This window comes from Equus caballus, chromosome 3 (genome assembly GCF_041296265.1).
Source record: "Equus caballus isolate H_3958 breed thoroughbred chromosome 3, TB-T2T, whole genome shotgun sequence".
NCBI classification, from domain to species: Eukaryota; Metazoa; Chordata; class Mammalia; order Perissodactyla; family Equidae; genus Equus; species Equus caballus.
The window spans coordinates 33,902,879-33,912,086 of record NC_091686.1 but is presented as its reverse complement, the minus strand read 5'-3'; the positions used below and the strand labels follow the sequence as shown (position 1 = coordinate 33,912,086).

General features: G+C 55.5%; 2 long non-coding RNA genes across 2 annotated transcripts in view; one reads left to right on the top strand and one right to left on the bottom strand.

The window, feature by feature from the left end:
* Positions 1–1,118: 1,118 nt before the first annotated feature.
* The window catches only part of LOC106782976 (uncharacterized), a 93,502-nt gene continuing 85,412 nt past the window's right edge, over positions 1,119–9,208 (top strand). The window contains exon 1 of the long non-coding RNA XR_011436963.1: positions 1,119–1,277. This is a non-coding gene — a long non-coding RNA (uncharacterized lncRNA). The remainder of the gene's footprint in view (positions 1,278–9,208) is intronic.
* Positions 2,320–8,616, bottom strand: LOC138923407 (uncharacterized). The gene is made up of 2 exons (XR_011436968.1): positions 8,472–8,616; positions 2,320–5,836 (listed from the first exon to the last, which is right to left on the bottom strand). It is a non-coding gene; the product is annotated as an uncharacterized lncRNA (long non-coding RNA).

Here is a 9,208-nt window from a genome sequence, read left to right as displayed (position 1 = left end):
CCGGAGCCTCGGCTTGCCCCGCACGAATGTGGGGTGGAAAACCCTGTCACAATGGGCAATGGGCCGGACCGGGCCGGGAGGGAGGAAGCGTCCTCCGCAGGCCCGTTTGCTCTCGGGGTATGATTTCAAAGGTCCCTGTTTTGAAATTATGAGACCACCGAAAAAGCATGCCCAGGCCAAAAATGACTGTAAAAGGTAATAATTGTTAATAACTTGGCGTCTGCCTCGTCATCCGAGCAGCGTGGTTTTGGCAGACATAAAGGACAACATTGTCAGCAAATAGGAACGCAACAGCCAGCCCATAAAACCGTTAACCACACCATAACTAAATATTAAATGTGAGTTTTTAATTCAATTTGTAGCTTAAATAAGGATCTTTGCACCAACGTAGAGGGGAGGCGGGCATGCGAGGCTCGTGAGAGACATGAGCCACAGAGCTCCCAGCCTTCTGGCAGCAACCTTGACCCCACGATCCTAGAGGTTAGCCCCTGGCGTTTGCTGGACGTGGCAGGACACTTTTAATGAGGAGCCATGTGGTCAGAGGCCAGGGTGCCCAGTAGGGTCCCTGCTGCAGGTCGGCTGGCAGAGCCGTCCTCGCCGCCCCACTTTTGGCTCCTCAGGGCCTCCAGGTCAGCTGTCCCTCCTAGGTGGGCCCGCCTGGTGCCAACCATAGCGGGGCTTTCTCTTTACATGGGTTTGTGGCCTTGACCTTCAAGCTTCCCCAGAAGACCCCACACGGTTTCCTGGGGCGGGCTTCCAGGCGTTATGGAAAGAAGGCTTTTGCGCTGGGGGTGCCGGCAGCCTGCATGTGTTGCTGGTCTCAGGGGGCCTCGGAGGGGCAGCCTGCAGATCCAGCCCGCCCTGACCGCACCCCTCCAGGCCAGCCATGGGGAGGACTGCCAGACGCGGCGAGCTTCTGCTTAAGAAAACAACTCGCCTCTTTTTCTCCCATCAAAACTACATCTTTATAGTACAAAATCTCGACAACTCAGAACATTACCTCTAAGAAAATAAAAATTGTGTGTGACCCCAACACTCAGGGCTAAATCCTGTTGATGCTTTGGTCTGCCAGCTTTCATTCTTTTTAAGCACAGATATATCCTTATTTTGCAGCAACTATAGGTGCCACGGACGGGCTGCCCTCTGCTCACCGGGGCTGTGTGACTGCCTCGTGTGACGGGACTCCTCGGCCATGGGGACCGCCGTGCGGGCACACGTTTAAGGACCCACTAACCGGCGCACCGGGCGGCTACTCAAGGTCGCACAAGGAGCATGCGGTGAGGTCGGGCTTCGAGCCCAGGTTCCCGGATCCCGAAATTCGTCCAGTGTCGCGTCTGCCGATCCCTTAATCCCACGGCTTGTTCAGGCCGGCCCAGCCCTTAGTCATGCACGTGCTGTATTTACTTGCGAATTTGTCCCTGCGGCTTCACGGGACCAGCGAGCAGATGGATGGGGGGGCGGACAGACGGATGGACAGAAGCAAGGGTGCGTGAGTGGCATTTTCCAGCCGAGCCTCCATGGGGAGCCGCACGGGTGGGCATTTATCACGTCAGGCCTTCACCCTGGACAGCCAAGGGGGCACTCATTGGAGGAGGCCTCTGTCTGGAGAGGCCCTTCCACACCCACTGGTCAGGGAGACTGACCCCGCTCCTCCAAGGCCACCTCGTCCTGGCCCTGCTGGCTCATCCACCACTGCCCCGAGGGGTATGAGGAATCCTCCCAAGGTGCACGCCCTCCCTCCCCAGGGCTGGGACCCACAGACCCTCCAGCCTGAGACCCTGTGTGTGTGTCTTTATCCATCCTCTATGCGTGTACCTACCCCAGTCCTTTACATCCTGTGATCAGAGAGTTGTATTTGTGTTTTTCTTTTTTATGCGTTAGTGACAATTGAAACAAAGAGGGCTTTCTAATTAACCCTCAGTTCACTAGAAAATCACTTCTCTGAAGCCAGACAGCCTGGATTTGAATCTCGGCCCTGCCATTCAATAGCTGTGGGACCTTGGGCAAGTCACTCAACCTCTCTGAGCCTCAGCTTCCTCATCTGTACCGTGAGGATAAGAATTGTTCCTACCTCACAGGGTGGTTGTGAGGACTAAATGTGGAGCATGTAGAACAGCTCTCACTATTAATTAGCAGTTGCTTGTTAGTTACAGTATTAATTATCTGTCAGTTCAGTAACGATTACTGATGTTGCTAACGACTGTGATGACTAACATTGCTCTGTGACAGTAGTGTTCTTATCCAGCTGCGTTACCCTCCAGACTTTACTGTATCCTACGTTCTTCCCAGCACTGGCTTGAAATGAATTTCTGATACAGAAAAGGTGCCTCAAGTTTTATTGTTTGAATACGTAATTCGAAATAAGGAAGAGGCAGTGTCCTGCTCTTGCCCTGGGTCCCCCCAGTGTAGACCCTTCCCAGGCCTCAGGCCTCCATCCCAAGGTGAGAGCGCCCCCAGGCCTTCTGGTCCCAGGCCTTCCCCAGGCCTCGGGCATCATGACTCATCTCCCAGGGCTTTCGCAGAAATAGAAGCGAGTGTTTTCTGACGACCACTTTCTGAAATCTGTGACCTCTGTCCAGGCCTGAGACTTTGCTTTCTCACATCTGTGCAGGATATTCATGAGGAAGGTTCCAGATCGGAGACAGAATTCTCCAAGTGGGGAGCGAGCGCAGGATAGGAGCCCTCGGCCTGGCTGTTCCCTCTGGCTGCTGGGGCTGGGGACCAGGTGCTCGCTGAGCAGATGGCTTGTTCTTTTGGCACACGGGGTCCTGGGAGGCTGGCTCCCAGCTCCTGCCCCCACGGCCATCTCTGCTTCCTCCCCCGTCGGCTCTGCCTCTCCACATGGCTTGCTTTTCCAGGCCAGGACTTTTGGTGACACACCGAACATTGAATCACGTGGTCAGTTATGATGGCGTCTTTCCTCCTCCTCCCCAGACAATCCTGACATTCCAGCTCCCAACTCCTCTCGGCTCTGTCGTCCCCCTGCATTGCTGCCACGCTGGCCCCGGCCACCACCGCTTCCAGCCTGTGCCGTGTCAAGGCCTCCAGTCCTGTCGGCCCGTCAGGCAGCCAGAGAGGCCGGGGAGGTTTACAACCCATAGTGGAACACATCACCCTCCCACCCCAGCAAAGTCTTTCCCTGGCTTCCTCTTGCCCTTAGGAGAAAGTCCAAATGCCGCCAGTCTCCCCACTTTCATCCCGTGCACCCCCCGCCTTGCCCACAGCCTCTGCAGGGCCCTCCGTCCCCCCTTGGACCCGCCACACACCCGTCCCTTCTGCCTGGGATGCCGCCCCAGCTCTTCCCACAGTGGGTTCAATTTATCCTTCACGCTTCAGCTTCAAGGATGCCTTTCCTCGTCGCCCTGTGTGGGCCAATCCTCCCCTTTCTTGGAGCTTCCCTGTCTCACCTCCACTCAGTTTCTTGGTGGCATCCATAGCGCTTTGCATCAGAAGTTTTTATTTGTGTAATATCCGGCTTCCCCGCCAGACTGTGAACCCTGCAAAAGCAGGGATTTCTGTCTTTCGCCGCTGGTGCCTCTTCACCGCCTGGCACGTGACTCATGATATTTGTTGGATGAATGAACCAATGAATGAATGGACGTTTGTGGGGCTCACCCTTCCGTATGGGGCTGATCTTTGGATTGGATTCTAGCTGCCCAGAATGTTCTTGTGGATACTCAAGAGGAAAAGCTCTGGGTGTCCCGTCAACCACACGTCTTGGCTCCGACCTCTCACCTGTAGCGAGTTCACCTGGGTCTGTTGCAGGATTCCTCGGGCAGACCCCATAGCCAGGGCTATGTCGTGGTTGATGGACATCAAGCAGGAGAGCTGGGAAGGGCGTAGAGCACAGTGGCGCTTGTAGCTGGTGCCCTGAGAGCCCCTCCCTCCACACAGAGTCGCCAGTGGTCTGGGGCTGTGTGGGTGCCCACCGTGGGGTTTTGGCTCACACTGTGCCTCCTTTCTAGAAAGCTCCTGGACCTCTCAGACTCTGCTCTCCCAGTGCCCCCACCTCACAAGGCCCAGAGGATGCCCACCACTCAGAATGCCACCTGGATTCTTGACTCCTGGAGCCCTCCCTGCCTGAGTGCCCCTTGCCCATCTCGGTGGGGGCAGTCCCCGCCCCCTTCCTGTGGTTGAGATGTGGGTGGAAAAGTGTCTTTCCTAGAAGGGAACACCAGCCTTCAGACGAGACTTCATTTCCCCCGCCATTCCATGCCTAGGTATACATCCAAGAGAAATGAAAACACGTGTCCACACAAGGACACGTCCAGGGATGTTCCGAGCAGCGGTGTTCGTAATGGCCAGAGTGGAAGCAACTCAGACACCCATTAGTGAAGAATGGAGAAACAAAGTGTTGTCTGTCCATACGATGGAATATTATTTGACTATGACAAAGAAGGAAGTCCCAATTCACGTCACAGCATGGATGTGCTTCCAAACATTATACAGAGTGAAGGAAGCCAGACACAAAAGGTCACAGAAATGTCCAGAATAGGCAAATCCACGGAGACAGAAAGTAGCTTGCTGGTTGCCAAGGGCTGTGGGGGAGGGGACTGGCAACTGCCTGCTTAATGGGTGCAGGATTTCTTTTTGGGGGTTGAAAATATTCTGGCCTTAGGTAGTGGTGATGGTCGCACAGTTTTGTGAATACACTAACAAACCACTGAATTGCATATTTTAAAGAATTTTACGGTATGTGAATTTTCCCTTAAAAACCAGAATCCAGTTTTTCTTATTTTAGCCTGACCTCGCCCCCACCCCCGCTTCCCCCAATCTTTGCTGGGCACCGTGTGAACTGTGAGGCTTTTGTTTTTGCTGGTGAAACACGTCCGAGGTGTTTTCTCAAGACTTGGCAAGGAGGTTAAAACCTTACACTGTGAGTCCGAGGGCCCTGGGAAGGCAATGCCGGCAGAAGGAAAGGGGACCAGCTTTTACTGTGGCGGAGGAAGACACAGGCGCAGGCTGCCTCTGACCACGGGGATCCGGCCACAGTGTCCCCACCAGGTGCAGGGCAGGAGGACAGCCTGGGGATGTCCCAGTCTCTTGCTGGTTCCTGCAGGAGGACTACGTAAAGGGGCCCGCTGGCTGTTTCCGTGGTGGGGAGCAGAGCGTGGGTAGGGGGATCTGAGTCTAGTTATCTGTGCCTGTGGCCTCTGCAAGAAGGCCCATGACCCCTGGGCTTCCTTCAGAAGCAGCTGAAAATGTGAACAGGGAGACAAGTTGCCAGCCTGGTTCTCTGCTCCACCTTTCAGGAGCTCGGAGAAATCCTGGGCCTCAGTTTCCCCTTCTTTCAAATGGGGATGAAAATGATGATGGTGATGCTCCCCCATGGGGCTGTAATGAGTTGAGACGAATCAAGCCCTCCCCGCAAGGTGCTCTGGCCATGGCGGCTGTGACGGTCCCACCGCGTAGAGGCTCTCGGTGCATGGAGAGCAGCCGCCAGGGCAGTGATGGTTAGCTCCCTGGGACGAAGGTCAGGAGGATGCCACTCGGTTCCCATAATTTCATCACCTCCTGGTCACTCAGCCATGAGCCCTGGAAGGGCTTGGACCTGGGCTCAGGTGACCCGGGGTCCACTCTTCCATCAGCCTGGAGGAGCGAAGTGGAGTGCTTCTCTGCCCGGAGTCTGGGGGCAGGCAGACCCCTCAAATGGACATTGGTTTATTTTTGTATTAAATTAACACATTTGAGCAGGCAAATACTCCCCTGGTTCGAAAATCCAGCTGAGTTGAATTCCCGAGCGCATGCCTCCTGTCCCTGTCCATCAGCTGGCCCCTCCGCCTCTTTGAGAATGAGTGTCCATCTCTCTGCATCCTTCCAGCGCCCCCGCAGGTGCCTGCAAGACACAGCGTTTAAGGAAGCAGAGCCTAATTAAAAACAGCTTTATTGAGGTCTATTTTACACATCATAGAGTTTGCCCGTTTCAGATATACAACGCAAAGATTTTAGTCACTTCACGTCTTCCGAGATCAGTTTTCGAACACTTCCCCCCCGCAGTGAGACCCCTCATGCCCATTTGCAGTTAATGTCCCAGCCCCTGGCAACCACTAATCCACTTTCTCTCCACCAGTTTGCCTTTTCTGGGCATTTCATCTAAATGGAATCATGCAATGTGTGGTCTTTTGTGCCTGGCTTCTTATCACAATGTTTTCAAGGTCAAGCTTATTGTAGTGCGTGTCAGCGCTTCACTCCTTCTGATGGCTGAATAATTTTCCATTGTGTGGATGGACCACATTTTGTCTATCTGTTCATCTGCTGATGGACACGGGTCATTCCTTGCAAACAGATTCTTATTTTCTTCTCTTTCTTATACAAAGGATAGCATTATTTTTATATTTATGTATGACCATATACAAGAAGACACGCGTGTGTATATCTATATGTATACATATGTGTGTGTGGATACATGTGCACATGTACATATGTGTGTGCATGCACAGATACATGCACACCTATGGTCTTGCATCCCGCTTGCTTCCTTTAACAATACACACAAGGTTCTCCTTTCATTCCTGCTTTGATGTTGATTTCATGCTGCATTGCCCAGCTGTGGGCACGGCTCAGGGAAGTGTCCTCTGTCTTGATCCCTGGGGAGGGCACACAGCATCCGTCCTACTCACTGGCCTGGGTAACACACGAGGTAGTGTTGTCTTGTGGATATGACACCCCAAGCAGATGGCGAGCCCGGGAGGGCAGGACCCAGGAGCCCGCCTGGCACACGGAAGGAGCTCGGGGGCTTGTCCACCACCGATTAAAGGAAAAATACTCCCCAGCCCCCAAGCACGCCCCTGAGAGCTTTCCCTGTGCCGGCTCTTGGCTTCTTCGCGGGTGAAGGCAGTAGAAGGCCTTTGTCTAGTCGGCAGCTCCCAACCCGGCTCCCGGCCTCCTCGCCTGGCTGTGCTGCAGACGTGGGTGATTCCCGGAGAACGGACTCAATAGAACCAGCTTCGCAATGCTGTGAGTTTCCACTTGAGGTCAGAGTCAGTCCTGGAAGCCCCCAGAAACTCGGTGGGGAAGGAAGCAGAAACAGGCCCTCGGTCCAGTGGGTGCTCCTTAGGCCTGCTCATAACCAGGATGGCGATGAGGACGAGGATAGGAGCTCCATTGGCCGAGCACTGGCTGTGCCAGATGCTGTTCTAAGAGCTGTGTGTGAACCGACCCGTCTCTCCTGCCCCAGGACTGGTGAGGAGGGTGTCAGTGTGAACCCGTTGTCCAGGGAGGGAGACTGGATGCTCAGCGAGCCCAGAGCTCAGGCTCCTCCCCACCCGCTCGCTCCTCCAGAGATGGGGCTCCTGTCCCTGGGCCTCTGTGCTTTGAAGTAACAACAAGAAGAAGCATGATGCCCAACACCATGGTGCCACCCACATGCCCATCTGGCGTCGAAGGCTTTGCTGCAGACCAGACAGTGCCGCACGTGCCCATTGCATAGAGAGACAAATGAGGCTGGGCTGGGGGGAGCACGAGGCAGGATTTGAACTCAGCGTGGGTCAGAGGTCAGCCATGCCCCGCCATGAACTTTCGGGGGCAGCACAGATGGAGGGTGGCCGTGCCGCAGCTCAGCCCCTGGAAAGCTCCGGTTCCTGCGGGGGCTCTGGTCAGCGAGGGGGCAGGCTCCTGGCCCTGCCCTCCTGCCCTCCCTCCTGGCCCGGGGCCCAGCACTCCCGTCTGTTTCCCAGACAGGAAATATGAATCAAAATAACATGACATACTCAGCCACAATTAGAGCTGTGCTGTGAAGCTGGGCGAGCGCTAACGAGGAGCAGGCCTCTGCCGCCAAACCTGCCAGCATGCCCTCCTTGCTCCCCCTCCTGCCCCCGAGGCTGGCCATCAGCGGCTCGGAGGAGGGTTGAGGAGGGGGGGTGGGAGGCCCTGGGCGCCTCACTTGGCTTTGATGCAAGGTGAGCTCTGCGAACACCTGGCTTGCCCTGGCTTTTGCTGGGATCCTGTACTCTTTGGAGTCCATCGGAAGGTTTCCTGTGAAGGTCTCTGGCCATAAGAAGGGGGCTGGCCCTGGCCCCTTCCAGCTCAGAGGCTTGCTGAGATCCGGCCCCCCCACCCGGCCTCGTCTCTGTTGTGTGTTTTTCTAGGTCTGTCGCCTCATCTGCTGCTTCTCTCTTGGTCAACTCGAGTCTCTCTGTCCCTTTCTCTCGTCTCTGCCGCTCTTTCTTTCCTGTCTTCATCTTCATGTCTCTCGTTCTTGTCTCTATTCGTCTCTTCGTCTTTCTCACCTCCCCCTACCCCATTTCTCTCAAAGGAAAGGACTCCTGAGAGAGGAGGAAGCTTACAGCGACTGCGAGGACGTCCCCTTCAGAGCCCGCCCCTTCCTGTGACCTCCCAGCTTGCACCCCCTCCCTGCACCCCTCTCTCCCCTCTCCGTGCTCTCAGCCCGCCCCTCCCTCCCAGGGACCCCCCAGAAGCTCCCCTCCTGGAGGTGCTCTCGCCCTCCCTGCGACCACCCCTTGCTGGCTGACCTCCGCTTCCCTGGTGGTCTTCCCTTTGGTCAGCTGGGTGGAAGGTCACGGCTGTAGGAGGAGGGCCCGGGGTCTTTGAGGGCATCTAACTGGGTGTTCCCCACATGAGGGCCTTGGACCCCTAAGGACCCAGAGGCCGCCCAGCCCTGGGGGGTGGGGTCTGAGCAATTCCCTCCTCCACTTACTTTCCACATTCCCTCTCACACGCGTCATTCGTGCTCCGGGGGAACACAGGCACGCCAAGCATGAAGCGCAGCCCAGCGGCCCCTCGCAGAGGAGCGCACTGCTGGTGTCCGATGCAGCCAGCAGGAGACGTGTCTGACCCGAGTCATCCTGCTTCCCTCACTCGGCAGCAGAGTTTGTGATGAAAAGCATGGTTCTTTGTGATCAGACGTGGGCCAAGTCACTCAGCACTGTTCCGCCTCAGTCTCTTCATCTGTTAAATGGGTACAGTGACAGTGTTGAGGCCTCGCAGGGTTCGAGAGCGCGTCAGGCTCTGGTCCAGGTCTGTAGAAGGGGCCCAGGGAATAGTCACCATGGTGTGCGTGTGAGGCCCGGGGCTGGCTGTGTGCACACACATTAGCTCACGGGATTGTCACAACAGCCCCCAGTGCAGATGATACACTATCCTCTCCTGGAAATAAGAGATCAGGCTCAGAGAGGTTGAGTAACTTGGCCAAACTCTACCATTGTGAGCTCGTATGCTCACTCATGCTTTTACGCAGTTATTTCATGAA